This window comes from Hemicordylus capensis, chromosome 1, assembly GCF_027244095.1.
Source record: "Hemicordylus capensis ecotype Gifberg chromosome 1, rHemCap1.1.pri, whole genome shotgun sequence".
Lineage (NCBI taxonomy): Eukaryota > Metazoa > Chordata > Lepidosauria > Squamata > Cordylidae > Hemicordylus > Hemicordylus capensis.
The window spans coordinates 30,228,605-30,248,239 of NC_069657.1; the positions used below are offsets into that span (position 1 = coordinate 30,228,605).

General features: G+C 43.6%; 1 protein-coding gene across 4 annotated transcripts in view; it reads right to left on the bottom strand.

Annotated features, from left to right (window-relative positions):
* The window catches only part of LOC128345586 (protein TUNAR), a 109,038-nt gene that overhangs the window by 55,165 nt on the left and 34,238 nt on the right, over positions 1-19,635 (bottom strand). The window lies entirely within an intron of this gene.

Below are 19,635 nucleotides of genomic sequence, written 5' to 3' on the forward strand. Positions count from 1 at the left end.
TATGATAAACTCTTGTAAAACAAAACAAAAACAAAAAACCAGGAGAGGCAGAGCTTCAACCTGGTGCCCCAAAGCAGCAATGTATTGTTACATGCAAATTGTTATCAAGATACATATGGCCATCTTCCTCAGGGCAAAGTGGCCATGTATCTTACATCTAAGCATGCTTACTCAGAAGTTAGCCCTACTGAGTTCAATGTGACTTATTCCCTAGGAAATGTTCATTGGATTGCAGTTGTATGGTCCAATCTTTCTATCTTAAAAGCAGGTCCCCTTCTATTCAATGGCTTCCCCCCCTTGTTCCTCAGGAGAGTTCAGACACATACTGTTGTTTTTATGTCATTTTGTGGTGTGGGGTTAACCTTCCACAATGTGTCAAACCCCTTCCTCCTCAGAAACACAAAGGTGTGAGATGGCTGGTGATAAAACTAACGAGTTTTAAACACCTTTTCCACTTGCAGTAGAAACGGAAGGGGTTGTGACTATCTTGCGGGAGTATTCTTCAAGCTGAGAAATTTTCCATTAATTTTGTCCAAGCCCTCCACCTCCGTTCCCCACTTGCCACTGAGTTCTATTAGCTACATCAGGCTTGCTCAATTTAGGCCCTCCCATAATCCCCAGCCACAGTGGCCAATAGCCAGGGATTATGGGAGTTGTAGGCCAACATCTGCAGGAGGGCCGAAGTTGAGCAGCCCTGAGCCATATCCATCTGGTTGTCTGTTAAGTGCCCTCTGCGTCCACAAACATTCCACTCCCCTGAGTTACACTGGGGCAGTCTGGGGTTGTTGTTGTTTTGGCTCCTTGTTTTATTTCCCTTCAGATGTTTGTGAAGCCTACATATCTGCAGGTCATCCCAAATCTGCCAGCACCCTCTCACTCCGGTTAAGCTTCATAACATTTCCAGTTCTTTTGGGAATAGATGTAAGATAAATAGATTTCCCTGCTTCTTCTCTACTATTGTTTACTGTGTTGGTTCAGCCCAGTGTTCCATTCTTCCTTCCTTCTGATTTAATTCGGATAATTTTAAATACTAATTCCAGAACCAGCATTGTTTCCGTCCCTTCCCATTTGTTTTCATCTTTCCCCCACCTTTACTTTCCTGATGCACACAAGTGATTAGTGATGAACACATCATGGGTGAGCAAACAAGCGCATGAGCTGCAAGCTCTTACGCACTCCAAAAGGCAGAGGTGTGGTGGTGGTGGTGGGAGATGAGAAGAATTTGGAAGAACTTAAAGCTGTGACAAACTGTGCATGAGTGATGTGTAATAGTCTTCACAAAATTCAGAAATAAAGATGGAAAAATCCCTATGGCTGCTTTGCAGGCAACAAAGAGCTCGAAGAGCCTCTAAATCAAGAGAGAAATTCAGGTGGGGAGCATTCTGCAAAGATCCCTAAACAGGGGCGGCCCTTTCATGAGGCAAGGGGAGGTGGTCGCCTCAGGCAGCAGATTATTGGGGTACCAGCAGTTATCCCTGCTAACTGAGCAAAGAGGCACTTTTAAAAGTGGCGATCCTCTTATATTTAGCAGTGGGATGGCAACTGGCCCTGTCCAACCCCAGCACAGCATCCCTCCAGTGGCTGTTGTTGGCATTTGCCTTATGTTTCATTTTAGATTGTGAGCCCATTGCAGACAGGGGGCCATCTTATTTGTGTATTCTTATTTTTCTATGTAAACCGTTTTGTGAACCTTGATAAAAGAGCGGTATATAAATGTTCTTAGTAGTGGTGGTGGTAGTAGTGGCAGGGTGGCAAGCTGCCCCCAGCTGTCACTATCAGAACAGCTCTTTGGGACTGATCTGATCTTTGCTAACAGGGAGCCAGCCAGCCAGCCAGCCAGTCTTTATTATGGTCTTTGACCAATAACACAATATCTAAAACAATATAAACTTTTAAACATAGCCATATTTGACTTTTAGATTGCCTAAATTGTCACCTTAAGTGGTGCAGCGGGGAAATGCTTGACTAACAAGCAGAAGGTTGCCGGTTCAAATCCCCACTGGTACCTATATTGGGCAGCAGTGATATTGGAAGATGCTGAAAGGCATCATCTCATACTGTGCAGGAGGAGGCAATGGTAAACCCCTCCTGTATTCTACCAAAGAAAACCACAGGGCTCTGTGGGCGCCAGGAGTTGAAATCAACTTGATGGCACACTTTACCTAAATTGTTTTAAGATTTTTGTGTATGTATTAACTTGTTTTATGTGATTGTTAACCGCCCAGAGACAAACATTTGGGGCCATGTACAAATTAGATAGATAGATAGATAGATAGATAGATAGATAGATAGATAGAATATTAACAACATAACTGTACATTGGATCTATCTCGCAAGCAGAGTGCGATGAACTCGTATTGCAGAACAGAATTTTGCAACTCTGTGTGTGATAGACAAATTCACATCTATAAGCATATACTTGATGTAGAATTCATCCAATTAACCTGGCAGATTATGTAAAAGAGGGTCAATAGGGTGGCTAGATTTGGCTAATTTTTAGCCAAACTTTGGGTTACAGCCCATTTTACCCACGAGTATACCCCTTGGACCCTGGCAACCTTGGCGAGGGGCCGGGAATCATCTCTCCTCACAGCCCTTGCAAAGCCTGCCAGAAAACACAAGTTGAGGAAAAGAGGCTGCTGGCAACCTCCCTCCCTCCCTGCCCCCTCATGCTCTTTCAAAGCTGAACAAGGATTGGTTTAGAAAGAGGCCTTCCCCTCACAGGGAACACCAGGAAGCTGCCTCATACCGAGTCAGACCATTGGTCCATCTACTCAGTATGGTCTACACAAGTGGTCTTCATTATTTTTCAGATGGGGGGGCCCCTTTAGCAAAAAGACGTGTAATGCGAGAGCCATTTCCCACTGGGCTGACCTTCGCCCAGTACTGTACTCAGTACTCTTTGGGCCGTTTAAGAGTGATGGATCCCTCTCTTAAGAGCTCCATGAAGAAAGCACTGGGAAGGGCTACACTTCCCAGCACTCTGTGCATGCCTTCCAGTTGGCTGCAGGGGCTCAAGAGCTCATTTCCCTTAAGAGAGGCCCCCTGGTGGTGATGGGCAAAGTGCTGTAGGGGCTGCAAAAAGCTATGTTTTATACTTAGCATAACTAATGCCATTTTGCTTCTGTAGAATACTGCTTAAAAGCTATTAGAAGAAACAGAGAGGTGGAATTGCGGGCAGGGGAGTTTCTGAATGTCAAAAGCATTTTCTGTGTTAAAACCACAAACAATTGGCTAGACAGGATACTGCTGACACTTGAGAAATGCTTGAGTTTGGAAACCACAAAAAGGGGGACGGGAAATCACCTCTTGAAAGTTGATAACATGTCTGGAAAAACAACTTGTTTGAATATAGCCAATAGCATTGTTTTGCAGAAAAGGGAACTGGGAGGGCTTAATGCTTGCTTATCTGAAAGCTATAAAAATGATTGTAATTGCTTGTAAGGTGTGCCATTTCTCTCTTAGTATTGAGATGCGTACCCGGTAGCTTTGCTCAGCTGAATAAACTACTGCAAATATCTCCTTTCTGGCTTCTTATTAATTGGCTAATTATCAATAAGAGTCCAGAGTCAGCAACCCTACCAGGTTAGCTGGAGGGCTTTGGCCTTCCCCGGAAAAGTGACCTCAACAGTGCTGTACCACACTGTGGTAATGGTTGCCTCCGCGTGGTGCCAGGGGGACCGTGCCGAGTATTCAGCTTTGGCCAAAGCTTTGCACAGGCCCAATAAACAAGTAGTCAGGGAACCATACTTAGGGTTGATGGGGGCCGCCACTGGCCCCCAGACATTCAATGAAGAACAGTGGTTACCCTGACTCCCCAAGGTTTCAGGCAGGAAACCTGAACACTGAGTTGTGGCCCCATCCAGTATTTGGTGCCTTGCCTCAGGTGCCACACAATACCTTGAGCTGCCCCTGCCTAAATAAGGCCCCAAATGGGTATGGTTTGATAAGTAGGCCCAGAAGGACACCCCCCCCCGCCTTCTTTTCCACTTTGCATTGGCTCAGCTAAACTGACCCATTGGCTCAGTGAGTATTCTGAAATGATTCATTCTTTATACTGCGATAGGCTTCCCGTGACAAGATTTCCGGTAACATATGCTGAAGAGAGCAGTCCAAGAAACCACCTCGAGGGCTAGATTAACAGCATCGTATTAAGTGCAGAAGCCACCAAACTTCATCCTGGTTGCAAAGGAGCAATTCAAACATACACAGCTAAAATGCGTTGCTTTATATTGCTGCAGGTACTTGAAATACAACCCACTTTGGTACAAACTCTTGCTCTCACTGTAGACTAGCCGTGCTCATTTAAAAGAATGGTATCTGAAAGAAAAGGCATTCTGGAAACAAATTAGATTTAATGTTACTGCCAGGTCATAGCTGTGGGCCACTGTAACCCAGATCGGAACTTTCTCACAGAAAGTATACAGAGTCGGACACCTAGAATGCCCAACTCCTGGGGGAGTCCCCCAAGGCACCCCACTCACTGTGGGATATCCAAAGGGTGGGGAAATGTGTCCCGGACTCCAGCGATCCATGCTGCACAGAGGATCATGTGGGCGCATGGCAACATGTCAAAGATGTAACAGCAGCTCATCTGCAGGGAACGTAGGTTAAACCTGCCCTGGTGGGGATCGTGAGAATAGGATTTGCATGTCTTTGTGACTGCCCTGCTTTAATGATTGCCTTATTCTGCAGTTCTAGGTTTTAGACGTTAGGCCTGTTCACACAAATATCAACACCAGGGCAGGAGACCTTGTAGCCTCGTTTGCATGGTTGTGTAAACTCACAAAAATGCCTCCAGCTCAGGTTGCTCAAAGCAGGATAGCCCAGGTTTTGCACCCTGCTCTTAACCAGCATACAGGTGAAACTCGGAAAATTAGAATATCGTGCAAAAGTCCATTAATTTCAGTAATGCAAATTAAAAGGTGAAACTGATATATGAGACAGACGCATTACATGCAAAGCGAGATAAGTCAAGCCTTAATTTGTTATAATTGTGATGATCATGGCGTACAGCTCATGAAAACCCCAAATCCACAATCTCAGAAAATTAGAATATTACATGGAACCAAGAAGACAAGGATTGAAGAATAGAACAATATCGGACCTCTGAAAAGTATATAGTGTACTGTGCTTGATTGGCCAGCAAACTCGCCTGACCTGACCCCATAGAGAATCTATGGGGCATTGCCAAGAGAAGGATGAGAGACATGAGACCAAACAATGCAGAAGAGCTGAAGGCCGCTAATGAAGCATCCTGGTCTTCCATAACACCTCATCAGTGCCACAGGCTGATAGCATCCATGCCACGCCGCACTGAGGCAGTAATTGCTGCAAAAGGGGCCCAAACCAAGTACTGAATACATATGCATGCTTATACTTTTCAGAGGTCTGATATTGTTCTATTCTATTGTTCTACTATTCTTTGTTTTTGTTTTTAATTAATGTTTTACTTTTTAATCTTGTTGAAAACCACCCAGAGACATAAGTTTTGGGCGGTATAAAATATGTCAAATAAATAAATAAATAAATGTGCCGCTCTGCAAAGCACACTCCATGATCCTATCCTTGAAGCAACTTCAGCAGGGCTGGACCTGTCTCCTGCCCCTTTGTGGCCAATCAGCTGGCAGCTGCTGATGTAACGAAGCTTTCAAGTCCACTGGCATTGCCAAGAATGCTGAGAAGGACTCTCTCTATGCTACAACTCCTGATTTCAGCAATGGAGGTCTTGCCTGACTTACTCATGTGTTTGATGGCCAGGTTCTGATCATCCATTGCTATTAAAGTAGGAGCTCTCTTCCCACCCCCACCCACTCCCATATGGTTGTGTAGAAGGCACTGTTGTGTGTTTTACTGTGTGTGTTTTACTGTGTGTTTTTAATGAATTTTGCTGAAAGACACTATGGATTTATTTATTTGTCATATTTATCATATTTTAATACCTCCTCAGATGTACATCTCTAGGTGGTGTACAAAATTTAAAACAATATAAAAAGTCACAGATTAAAATCCATTAAATACAATAAAAACAATAGCATAAGACAGTTATTAAAACAAATTATTAAAACTAATTCTAATTAAAAGCCTGCAAAAACAGGGGAGTCTTGAGGGTCATTCTGAAAACAAAAAGAGAAGGAGATGCTCTTATTTCAGCGGGGAGCATATTGCAAAGCCCCAAGGCAACCACAGAGAAAGCCTAGTCCTGAGTTGCCACAGACGAGACAGCGGCAACCATAACCAGAACTCTCCAGAAGATTGTAATAGGCAGCAGAGTTTATGACTAAGAAGGCACTCTCTTAAAAACCCGGGGCCCAAGCCTTTAAGGGCTTTATAGGTAGTAACCAACACTTTGTATTTTGTCCGGAAACATATTGGCAGCCAATGCAGTTATTTTAAAACTGGTATTATGTGGTGCCTTTGTGTTTTCCCAGATAGCAATCTGGCTGCCACACTCTATACTAATTGCAGTTTCCATACTACGTACAAAGGTAGCCCCATGTAAAGTGCATTACAGTAGTCAAGCCTGGAGGTTATCAGCATATGTATCACTGTTTTAAGGTCATTTACCTCCAGAAGTGGATGTAGCTGATGTATCAGCCAAAGCTGATAAAAAGCTCTCCTGGCCCCTGCCTCACCCTGAGAAACCAGGGAGAGCTTTGGATCCAGGAGCACTCCCAAGCTATGTACCTAATCTTTCAGGGGGACTGTAACCCCATCCAGAACATGCAGATCTTAATCATCTCTTGGGTCCAGCCCCCTACAGTCAGTACCTCTGTCTTCTTTGGATTCAAATTCAGTTATCCCTCATCCAGCCCATTACCACTTCCAGGCAGGCATTTAGTGAAGATATGCTATTTCCTGATGAGGCCGACATTAAGAAATAGATCTGGGTGTCATCAGCATATTGATAATACCCTGCACCAAACCTCCTGATGATCTCTCCCAGTGGTTTCATGTAGATGTTAAAGAGCATTGGAGACAGTATGGAGCCTTGTGGAACTCCATATTTTAGTTCTTGCTTTGCAGAACAACAATCTCTAAGCAACACCATCTGGAATCTACCAGAGAAGTAGGAACAGAACCACTGTAAAACAGTGCCACCCAATCCCACCCACCCAATCCCACCTCCCTCAGAGGGTCCAGAAGGATACCATGGGTGATGGTATCAAAAGCAGCAGAGAGATCCAAAAGATTCAGCAGAATCATGCTCCCTCTTCCTATAGCCAGTTGGAGATCATCCATCAGGCCGAACAAGGCAGTCTCAACCCCATAGCCCCCACAAAAGCCAGTTTGAAATGGGTCTAGGTAATCTGCATCATCCAAAACTGCCTGGAGCTGAGAGGCCACCACCCGCTCAGTCAATTGGAAACAGGTCTGTAATTAGCTAACTCAGAGGGATCCAATGCAGCTTTCTTCAAAAGTGGTCTAATAATAGACATCTTAAGACAAGGAGGCATCCTGCCCTCCCTCACAGAAGCATTTATAATATTGACCAGACCCTTTACCAGACCCTCTCTGATAATATGATTACCAGATGAGATAAACCAAGTTGTCCAAAGCAGTTTGTCCACTTCCAAAGCAGTCCAAAGCACAGTCCAAAGCAGTTTGTCCACTTCCTCAAGAATCACGAACTGAAAATGATCCAATCTAATCTCATAAGAGGAGTTGCTGGACACCTCCACAGCAGACCCTGCAGTAACTGTGGAATCCAGCTCAGCCCAAATACGTTCTTTATGAAGAATGTATGCATTAGGGATGTGCGAACAAGTTTGATATTGAACCTGTTCAGTTAGATGGTCTGGTGTCGAACTGAAACCTCCCGCCCCCAGTTTAGTTCGGCACCGGACTGAACCCCACTGGCTGTTCAGGGGGAGGGGGTTCACAATATATATTTTTTTAAAAATTGTACTTCTCCGAAGTAATGGGGGGTCTCTGGAGGTTCCTCCTTCCCCTGCCGGCCTCCATTATGAGAGAAATCACGCTGTTTGGGTGGTCTTTGACCCATTCTGGGCCTCACCAGGCCATGCAGAGGCCCATTGGGCATCGCGGTGGCCTCCAAAATGGCCACCGTTAAGGGGGTGAGACCTGGAGCAGACTGAAGACCTCCCAAACAGGGTGGTTTCAAACATAATGGAGGCTGGCAGGGGAGGGGGAAACTCTGGAGAGCCCCCTGCGGCCTCAGAGAAGCCCCCCAGAGGGGGTTAGTACAAAAACAAATAAAAAATTTTAATTGTTCATGAACCCCCACAGACTGAACCATACCAGTGGGGTTCAAGGGTGTGCTGGAACGAACTGGCCCTGTCCAGTTTGGGTCCAGTTCAGACCCGACCCGAACCGGGCCAGCAGGTTTTGTGCACACCACTAGTAAGCATACAGTACAAATATCTTTAAATAAATAAACCAACCCATGAGGCTTATGTAGTGTTTCTAAGGAATCCATTCTTCAATCCAGTCCAGCTCTTGAACCATGCTCTAAATTAGTTAGTTATGTTATTTAACATATTTTTATACCATACAAAACATACCTCTCTGGGCAGTTTACAATAAAACAAAATAAATGACAACAGAAAAAGTTAAAACATTACAACTTTAAATTTTGAAATTATTAAAACAGTATTTAATTAAAAGCCTGGGTGAAGAAATGCATTTTATAAACATTGTAAAAGTTGTCAGAGATGGGGAGGCTTTTAAGAACATAAGAACATAAGAACAGCCTTGCTGGATCAGGCCCAAGGCCCATCTAGTCCAGCATCCTGTTTTGCACAGTGACCCACCAGATGCCGCTGGAAGCCACAGGCAGGAGTTGAGGGCATGCCCTCTCTCCTGCTATTACTCCCCTGCAACTGGTATCTGCAACTTTTATTTCAGCTGGGGGCACATTCCAAAGCAGCAGAGAAGGCCCGTCCCTGAGAAGCCACCAGACGTGCCAATAGCAACTGCAGACGGACCTCTCCTGATGATCTCAATGGGTGGTGGAGTTCATGATGAAGATGATGTTCTCTTAAATACCCAGGGCCCAACCAGTTTAGGGCTTTTTAGGTTATAACCAGCACCTTGTATTTTGCCCGGAAACTTATCAGTAGCCAGTGTAATTCTTTCAATATGGGAGTAATGTGATCTCTCCGAGATGACCCAGATACCAACCTGGCTGCCGCATTCTGGACCAACTGTAGTTTCTGGCAGCCTCACATAGAGCACATTGTAGTAGTCCAGTCTTGAGGTTACCAGTTACCATGGGAGGTTACTGGAGGTTACCACTGTTACCACTGGAGGTTACCACTGTTCTGAGGTTATTTATCTCAAGAAACAGATGCAGCTGGCATATCAGCCGAAGCTGACAGAAGGTACTTCTGGCCACCACCACAACCTGGGACACTAGGGAGAGGCTCAGATCCAGAAGCACCCCCAGACTGCATACCTGTTCCTTCTGGGGAAGTGTGATCCCATCCAGTACCAGCAGATCAAATTCATCTCCCAAGATCCAACTCAGTTTACTCCAGTCCTAGATGGGGATGGGGCAGACAGAGTAAGCAGGAGAACAGGAAAGGCATCTGAATTGTCTTGCTATGTTAAAGAACTAAAATCCTTATAACCCTTCATTAGGGATGTGCACAAACTGGTTTGTGCACTCCAGGAAGGTGGGGGGTCCTTTAAGGGGCAGGGAGGGTGCCCTTACCTGCCCTGCTGCTGTCCCCCCACCAGCACTCTCCTCAAACTGCTGGTGTGAGGCTGCAGCGTACCTGCTTGCAGCCCCAGTGAACTTTGTACTGGAAATGGCCAATGCGCATGTGCGTGCTGTGCGCACACATGCCAGCCATTTCCTGTACGACATTCACTGGGGCTGCAAGCGGGTACGCTGCAGCCTCACACCAGCAGTTTGAGGAGAGTGCCGGTGGGGGGACAGCAGCAGGGCAGGTAAGGGCACCCTCCCTGCCCCTTAAAGGACCCCCACGCTGCCAAACCGGCTCAAATGCTGGACTTCCGAACTGTTTCGGTGCTCCAGAAAAGGAACACCGAAACAATTCTTGCACGTTCCTACCCTTCATTCTCTGGATCCTACAGCCTGAATACTGCCTTTCTAGAATGATAGGACTAGACTCCCCCTAAAAAGTCAATGTGATACTGAAGTAAGTGTGGACTTAAAAACAACAAATTCAAAATTCAGCAGTGAAAGCCAGACAGAAACCACATCTCTGTTAAAAGTTACTGGCAAGGTCACCTTCGTGTCAATGAGATTGAACCTAAGCTGTGCAGCCCAATATCCTGCAAGTCTGTTAGGAAGCCAGGCCTCCGATGTTGAACACAGTGGGTTGGCAGGTTTCTATGGGAGAAGATGGCCCTTCAGATATTCAGGCCAGAAGCTGTTTAGGGCTGCATAGATAGTAACCAGCACCTTTAATTGTGTTTGTATCTCCCTAAAGATTGGCGAGTGGGGGAGAGAATGAGCTGAATGCAGCGTACAGCTGATCCTGAAATACACACTTTTAGTACACTTTTGCATACACAACCTCTTTTGACCTTCAGATTTAATTGACTACTGGCCCATCACTCCTAGGCCTCCTAGCCATTATGGAGCAATTACTAGTTGTCTCTGGTAACAAGGCAACTGGCTATTCAGAAGCCTATTGCATAATTTTGCTGTAGCACAAAAGATTATTGAGAATTTAAATTATTCCTTTACATTGATCTTCACATCATGCGAGGATGGAGAAAAATCTATAGAGTGTGTACTTTCAAAAAAGGAACAAAGTGTATTTGTTTTTTTGGTTTTTTGTGGGTGTTTTTTTTTAACTCAGACCTCTCTTGTTACATAACTAACAGCACAAATCCAAGCACTTTGCTAATGCGAGATCTATTGAAATGCAAAACGCAGATGGGGTATTTTAAAAGGGAGCAATACATTATGTGAATTTGGTACTTGATGGGAAAAAAATACTAAATTGCAATGTTTAGTTGGGTTAATAGCTTGATTAATCAGCTCAAGCGGTGAAACATGATCCTAAGCAAAGCATCCAAGGTATGCCCCAATGAGATCAATGGGACATAACCCCTAATTAAAAAGCTTAGGATTGCAGCCACGAAGCCTAATTCTCCATTGCTGCATCACTGCTGAAAAAAGGTCTAAGTGTCAGGGCCTTTTCAGCAGCAGTGCCAGATTATGGAACTCCCTGCCTCATAAAGCCCAGTTGGGCTTCTCATTGCCCAGCTGGCAATGAAAATAGTACAGCGCTGCCCTTAGGCAAATGGTCAAGATCTATGAATTCTGCCTTGTTTTTCATTGGAGAGTGAGTGAGTGTGTGTGTCCATCCATCCACCTGTCTCTTTTGTGCCCTGAGGTGTTGGCTCTGGCTGTTTAACTGATCTAGTCACCATCTTTGCTTTGTATTGTTTTATTTTATGTTAAGATGTTATAAGCCCCTTTGGGAGTCCCTTAAGTGGGATTGAAAGGTAAGATAAACCTATTTTAATAGATAAAATAAATAATCGATAAACAATGATTCGGTATCATTTCTTGATATTGACCTGGGAAACTAGATCCAAAGCTGTCTCAAGGCAAAGTGTGGGGAAGCCTTGACTGAATTGCCCTCTCCCACAAATCTTCAGACTTTGCCTCAAAACTCTGGAAACTATTTTATGAAGTGGCAACACAGCATTCTGTGCACACAATCACTTGGCAAACTGGTGGTCTGATGCCATCTGGAACCACTTTGATATGGTCCAATGCATGTCACTGAAACGTCTGTTTTATTTAAGCAATCATGTGGGGCTGAAGCCAATTGTGTCAGTCTTTCCCACCCAGTAGGCACTCTCTTGGTGGTAGGGGTGTGCACAAAATGATTTTTTGTGATTCGATTTGTACCCGAATCGAAACACCCCCGTTTCGATTTGTGTCCGAATCTGACCCATCCGAATCAGCCCAGATTCGATTTGGATCCAAATTTATCCAAATCCGAATCGGATCGGAAAAATGGGTCATGGGGTCAAAAGAGTGGGGTGGGGTGGTAGTGCCTAATGGGTGGAGGCTACCACCCCAATTTCAAAAAAAAAAATGGGCAAAGGGTTGATTTAAATTTTTTTTGAAGTTTATGTGTCTTTAAGATTTATTTATTTTTGCTATTAGCAGTAGCAAATGAGAGTGGATTCATAGTTTCTCATTGAAAATCTCATATGCAACCAGAGAATCTACACTTAGAACACTTCCAAAACAACAGAACCCAGTACACCATGGGTTATCAAGCCACGGGGGTGGTTGGCACCCTATGTTCCCTATGCCACCACCCTCTCTGGGCCACCCAAGTGCCCCACATGTGCAATTCTGGGGCTGCTGAAACCTCCATTCTTCACCATGGGGGAACAGAGTAAACTTCACTTCAAAAATCAAATAATATTGAGCCCTTTGCCCAATCACTCTGAAACCTAGGTGGTAGCAGTCACCCATTGGGGCACTACCACCCAACCCACTCTTCCCCCTCCAAAATAACATCAGAGAGAGCTTCCAGCTATAGAGCGGTATATAAATGTAAGTGCTATTGCTATTGCTATTGCTAACATCACACATCTACAACACCCGCAGAGCTTTGCAAAGAACAAGTTTTGGTCACGCACATTCACATCCCACCCAGAAATGCAATTTATCCACACACAAGAGTGTGAAACAACAACTAACAACAAACACACACATAAATTTTTAAATTCAGTTGCTGCAACCCCCAAGCCCATGCTCCACTGCTGCAACCCCAAAGCCCCATGCTCCCCTGCTGCCACCCCAGACCTCACGCTGCGCTCCCCAACCCCAGACCCCGCGCTGCGCTCCCCAACCCCAGACCCTGCGCTCCCCTGCTGGCCAATCTGCAGGCTGGAAGGGCCGGAAATTCAAACAGATGTCAAAACTCAAAATGGAGACTGAAGGAGAAAGATTTTTTGTGATTGCAAAATGGAATTCCAAAACAGCCGAAACAACAAAACGTTTTGTATCCAAAACAGGGACGTTTTGTTTTGGCTACAAAATTTTCTGTTTTAAGCACTGGGTGTTTTGTTTTGGCTACAAAACAGCCGAAACGGCCTGTTTTGTGCATAAAACGTTTTGTATCCGAAACGAAACGCACATCCCTACTTGGTGGTATCAAATGTTGTAGGCAGAGGCTGACATCCTGACCAATGAAGCACCAGTGCAATGGGAGAGGCACTGATGCTTCAGAATAGTTCAACTCACTCAGTTCCACTGCTGTTTTTTTAAATTATTATTATTATTATTATTATTATTATTATTATTATTATTATTATTTCAATTTCTATGCTGCCCTTCCAAAAATGGCCTAGGGCAGTTTACACAGAGAAATAACAAACAAAATGGAACCCTGTCCCCAAAGGGCTCACATTCTAAAAAGAAATATAAGACAGACACCAGCAACAGCCACTGGAGGTATTGTGCTGGGGGTGGATAGGGCCAGTTACTCTCCCCTAGCTAAATAAAGAGAATCACCACATGAAAGATGCCTCTTTGCCCAGTTAACAGGGGCAAATTTCAATGAGTTTGTGTTCCTCAAGAAGTGCTCTGAGCCAGCCAGAAATTTGTCCCAGAGAGTTGCGCAGCCCCTCAGGGACATATCCCCCTGCCAACTGGGCAGAGGGAGAATAACTGGCCCTATCCACTCCCAGCACAGTACTTCCAGTGACTGTTGCTGGTGTCTGTCTTGTGCTTCTTTTTAGATCGTGAACCCTTTGGGGACAGGGAGCCATCTTATTTATTTATTAGTTCTCCATGTAAACTGCTTTGGAAAGTTTTGTTGAAAAGCGGTGTATAGATATTTGTTGCTGTTGAAACAGAGGGTTTTTAGGGGAAGGGGAGGTCACTGGAATACTCTCTCTCTCTCTCTCTCTCTCTCACACACACACACACACCACTGGAGAATTTGTCTGGATCTCTATAGAAGCATCACTTCATTAGTCAGGATGTCAGCCACAGAGCTGTAGTGTACTAGTTTGGAAAAACAACCTCTGACAAATTGACTCTAGTCTATGAGAATCAAGGCACAAAACGGTTGTGAGTCCCTAAAGTGCCACATGACCCCTGCTGTTTGAAATACTTGTCTGTCATTTTTCCCTTTTGTAAGAACAAATCTTGGACAGGTAATTAAAACAGGCACCTTTCTGGCCCAAATCAATACTTTCCACACATCTAGAGTTTGCACCAGAAAAGTAAATTTTCTATAATATTTGTGCTCCCATACTCAGGCAGAAAAAGACTGCCTTAAACATTAAAAGGACGGGGGGAAGAGTAGAAAACAAATCACTGATTAGAGGCACATGAACAATTTTATGTAGATAAAGTCTGCAGTATGATGGCAGGATCAAATTCTACAGCTGTGGACTGTGAAGTGGGGTGTTGGGAGTAAGTATGCAAGGTTGTTTGTGTCTTTGAAGAGTTGTCCAGCATGTATTTGGAGTGCGGAGTGGTGGTGCTGAGGAACAGGTTAGTGCCACTTGGCTAGAGAAGCAAGTTTGGTTAGGAAGCCAAGCTATTAGAGGACCTTAGATAACAAATATGTACCCTAGTGTTTGGGGCAACCTTTCTCATATTCATCTGCTAAACCAACAAAGAGATCAGTTCAAAGGGGCTGAAAAAACAGTTAATTTACATCTCGGTTCTTGTGTATCCTGCTAATGATTCCAATGGCTGGCAGCCTGACTAACAAAGCTATTAGTTGTGTTAACAAAGTTGTGCTAGCACAAGAAGATCAAGAGTTTCCCTAAAAATCCACAGAACTCCCTAAGAATCCACAGAACTGCACTATTGCGCTCATGCGCTATGGCACTCTTGCGCAAGAGTTCTCTTTAAAACACGAGGCATGTGGCAAGTTGCGCACCTGTTGTGCATGCGCAAGCATGCTTGCACTTGCGGAACACTAGTCTGGACGGCTACAGACTTGACATAAGTAGCTGACACAACAACTTTGAGCTAGCACGACTGCTTTCCAAAAGTGCGTTGTTAGGATTTTAGCCAATATATTTAATCAAATCGTTTCCTAATTATTTCATATCTAGTTAAATGGGATGAAAAACAATACTCTTCATCATTTAAATTGTTTGCTGCCATTCCATAGTGAGAGCAGCCTTCGCCATTCGCACAGGTGGAGATTTCAAACTGCTATGTATCTTCATGGACGTATTGCTATGGAGTTACTTCTAAAAAAGGCTGGTCTCTTAATAAAAGCTGTTCCTTTGGTAGCTAAAATGTTTTATTGATAGTACAAGAATGATAAACTGAATTTCTTTCATTTTCTGATTTATTTTTGGGAACCCTTCCCACCCAAACTCAAACATTTTTTTCCTTTCTTTATATAAATTTGAGGGATTACTTCCAATAGAAGAGTTACAGTGTCCTTATTAAAGGCATCAATTACCTGCTTGTGTCATATCTTCTGAGTTTTTGCACAAATAATGCTATTAATATTCTGCACCAATTTCACATAATAAATGGATTTTCTTTGATTTTTCTCAGCAGGATAGTTTTCCATTACCACATTGGATTTATTTATGAATATTTTCAAACGTCTGCATAAACACACAGTGAATACTCAACAACATAGGTTATAAACACCCATACACCCAAACCCAGATACTTCTCCTCAGTCTAGAATTTTCTTTTTGGAAATTCTAAACTCTAAAATAGAGCAAGGCACTGTATATTTATGCTGGTCTATGAGCGTAAGAAGTACGAATATGGGAAAGCTCAAGACTGTGAAAGATGAAATGAATCGACTACAGATTGACATCTTGGGCATCAGTGAATTAAAATGGACTGGACTGGGACACTTTTAGTCAGAAAATCATACCGTTTACTACTTAGGACACGAAAACCAAAGAAGGAACATGTTGCTTTCATAGTCAGAAAGGATATAGCAATGACAGTACTTGGATACAATGCGGTCAGTGACCGACTAATATCAATTAGATTTTGTGGACAACCCTATAACATAACAGTTCTTCAAGTCTATACCCGAACAACAGATGCAGAAGAAGAGGAAGTTGATGAGTTTTATGCTCAAGTTCAGTCTGAAACTGACAGAACATGCAAGCAAGATGTGATACTGGTGGTTGGAGACTGGAATGCCAAAGTTTGGAAAAGGTAAGGAGGAAAACACAGTCAGCCTATACGGCCTAGGAAACAGAAACAAAGCAGGAGAATGACTTATTCGTTTCTGCCAAGCCAATGATCTCTTCATTGCTAACACATTCTTCAAACAACCAAAGTGGCACCTATACACATGGACATCGCCAGATGGAATACATAGAAATCAAATTGATTACATTATTAGCACAAGGAGGTGAAAGAGCTCATTTATAACAGCAAAGACATGGCCAAGGGCCAAGGAACAGATCACGAACTGCTCATGTGCAAGTTCCAAGTCAAGCTAAAGCGGGAAAAGAAAGCTATCTAACTCCCACGATATGATCTTGAGAATGTACCCACCATCTTCAAGAAGAACATCAGGAACCGCTTTGAAGTTCTGAATCTCATTGATAGGGAACCAGAGGAACTGTGGAGTGAAATCAAAGAAGCTGTTAGGGACAAATGTGAGAAGAGACTGCCAAAGACCAAGAAACAGAAGAAAGCAATATGGATGACAGAACAGACTGTGGAAATTGCCAAGAAGAGGAGAGAAGTCAAAATCAAGAATGATAAAGAACTCACAAAGGAACTTAATAGGGAATTTCAGAAAGCTGTAAGAAGAGAAAAGGAGCAGTACTACAATGACATCTGTAAAGACCTTGAGGATGGAAATAGACACAGGAAAACAAGGCAAGTTTTCAAAAAGATTTCTGAACTCAGAAGGAGGTTCCAACCTTGAATTGGAATGTTAAGGGATGCCAAAGGACAGATAGTAACTGATTCAGAGAAGAGGAGAGCTGGTCTTGGAGAGAAGAGCTGGTCTTGTGGCAGCAAGCATGACTTGTCCCCATAGCTAAGCAGGATCTGCCCTGGTTGCATCTGAATGGGAGACTTGATGTGTGAGCACTGCAAGATATTCCCCTCAGGGGATGGAGCCGCTCTGGGAAGAGCAGAAGGTTTCAAGTTCCCTCCCTGGCTTCTCCAAGATTGGGCTGAGAGAGATTCCTGCCTGCAACCTTGGAGAAGCCACTGCCAGTCTGTGAAGACAATACTGAGCTAGATAGACCAATGGTCTGACTCAGTATATGGCAGTTTCCTATGTTCCTAAACAGAGACGGAAGGAGTATACAGCTGGGACGTCAACATCCAAGATACTCTAGAAAATATTCCCTACTTGCAAGAACCTTTAGTATGGGAAGATGAAGTTAGATCAGCACTCCAGTCATTACCAAGTCGGAAGGCTACAGGAACTGATGGAATAGTTACAGAAATAAGGCAGGCAACAGAAGAAGAATCAGTCAAGGCTCTAACCAAACTATGCCAGCAAATTTGGAGAATGACACAGTGGCCAACAGATTGGAAGAGGTCAGTCTACATACCCACACCAAAGACAGGAAACTTAAAAGATTGTGCATCCATCGCACAATATCCTTAATTTCACATACTTGCGAAATAATGCTCAGGATCATCCAATGCAGATTAGAGCTCTACGTGGAAAGGAAAATGCCGGATGTTCAAACTGGTTTCGGAAAAGGCTGAGGAAAAAGAGACATCATTGCTGATGCACGCTGGATAATTGAGAAAGCCAAAGAATACCAGAAGAAGTCAATATGTGCTTTATTGACTACAGAAAAGCCTTCAATTGCGTCGACCATGTCTAGTTGTGGAATATCCTTAGGCAAATGGGCATCCCAGAATACCTCATTGTTCTCATGAGAAACCTATACACAGGGCAGGAAGCCACAGTCCAGATGGAACATGGTGAAACAGACTGGTTCCAGATTGGCAAAGGAGTAAGACAATGCTGTATACTTTCTCCTTCTTTATTCAATTTATATGCTGAACATATACTGAGAGAAGCTGGATTGGAAGAAGATGAGTGTGGTTTTAAAGTTGGAAGAAGAAACATCAATAACCTGAGCTATGCTGATGACAACAACCTGATAGCTGGGCATGTAGATGATCTGCAAGCTCTACTAATGAAAGTCAAGGAGGACAGTGAAAAAATGGGACTACAATTAAATGTAAAGAAGACTAAACTAATGACAACGGGTACAGCAACCAGCCTCAGAATTGACAATGAAGGCATTGGAATGGTGGATAGATTCTGCCTTTTAGGATCGACTGACAACAGTAAAGGATCCAGCAGTCAAGAAATACACCACAGACTAGCACTTGATAGGGTAGCAATGAAGGCCTTGGAAAGGATATTTAGATGCCATGATGTGTCTGCACCTACAAAGATTAGAATTGTCTGGACAATGGTTTTCCCCATGACACTCTATGGATGTGAAAGCTGGACTTTGAAGAAGCAAGATAGAAAAAGCATTGACGCTTTTGAACTTTGGTGCTGAACATTTTGAACATTGGACTCACCTACAATACTCTGCAACTTTGTGCTGGATAAGACTTTTGAGGATACCATGGACGGCCAGAAAAACAAACAAATGGATTACAGAACAAATCAATCCAGAATTTTCACTTGAGGTACAAATGACCAGGCTCAAACTATCATACTTCGGACACATTATGCGAAGATCCAGCTCCCTTGAGAAGTCCATAATTTTGGGGAAAGTTGAAGGAAAGAGAAAAAGAGTACGACCAGCAGCAAGGTGGATGGACTCAATTAAAAGAGCAATGAATGCACCACGGATAGACCTTAAAGGCCAAGTTGAGGACAGATCATCCTTGAGAGAATCTATCTCTAAGAACATAAGAACAGCCCTGCTGGATCAGGCCCAAAGCCCATCTAGTCCAGCATCCTGTTTCACACAGTGGCCCACCATCTATGTGGTCGCTAAGAGTTGACACTGACTTGACAGCACTTAATCAAACAATCAATCAATTATAATAAAGATTGATTGATTGACTATATTAAAGATATATTGACTGTGTATAATAGGGCATTTATATCATGATAGCAAAAGGGAATGTCAGGGAATAAGTCCAAAATTGTTATTTTACACTGATATTTTAATACAATCAACAGCTCTTTCCCCCCATCAACACCTCCCCAATATTCCCAAAGCTCTCCCTTCCTTCTTCACTTTGACCAACCTGTCAGTCATCTTTCCACATTTAAAAAATGTTCAAAGTAATTGCAAAAATGCAAATACAATAGACTTTAAAATAAAATCTATTTAAGCAAGTATCAATAATTACATTTTTAGGTGTACAGCTAGAAAATGTGCAGTGTGCAAACATGCTAGCCAACTCGGAGGAGTGTTTAGAGTGTCAAAGTCGGACTGGAGAGAACCAAATTCAAATCCCTGCTTAGCCATGAACCTTGCAAAGTGACTTTGGGCCAGCCAGGGGTGGCCCTTCAATGAGGCAGGTGAGGCAGTCACCTCATGTGGGGGTGTGAGGAAGGACACAGGGGGCAGCAAGCACTGTCCCTCCTGCCACTACAGGTACATCCACCTGTAGATGGGAAGGTGTCATATTGTCCTTCACCTCAGCAAAATAAATGTCTTGTGCTACTGCAAGAAGATTGCATAGCAGGCTTGTGCATTTCTATTTGG